Source organism: Lucilia cuprina, chromosome 6, assembly GCF_022045245.1.
Source record: "Lucilia cuprina isolate Lc7/37 chromosome 6, ASM2204524v1, whole genome shotgun sequence".
Classification (NCBI taxonomy): Eukaryota; Metazoa; Arthropoda; class Insecta; order Diptera; family Calliphoridae; genus Lucilia; species Lucilia cuprina.
This window is the reverse complement of record NC_060954.1, coordinates 37,773,697-37,774,243: the sequence shown is the minus strand read 5'-3', so window position 1 is coordinate 37,774,243 and position 547 is coordinate 37,773,697.

The window sequence follows — 547 nt, the reverse complement described above, 5'->3', positions numbered from 1 at the left end:
CAATAGTGTGACTAAAAATTTCATGATGAGAATAAAATTAGCAAAATTTCAGAGAAGAAAATGTTTTCTTATAAAAAACCTTGTGTGCAAAAAGCCAGCACTTTACAAAGAATATGACTTTTACGCTCATTACTGATTTTAAAGTACGAGTATAGCGCTAAAATTCGAAAAAAGTACCACATATAAGGCCCCCTTCAGAAAACTTATTATAAGCACATTACTGTGTGTTATAGGGCAGCATTCGGCGTAGTTGAATATAAAACTCCTACTTGTTAATATTCAAACAATTTAAAAAAAGTCACAATTTTTAAGTAATTATTATAATAACCCAGCAAAATCTTTACTTACCCGGTAAGTAGGTAAATAATATTGGAGAAAAGTATAAGTAGTTACTTTTTGGGTGAATAACTACTTATTTTTGTTCGATGATGACCAAAAAATAACTGGTTACAAATCTGCTTACCCGACTTTTTCGGATTTAAAACTGGTTTTACAGTTATTTTTAATGTTTCCTAGTCTATTCTCTTAAATATCAAATAAATATCAA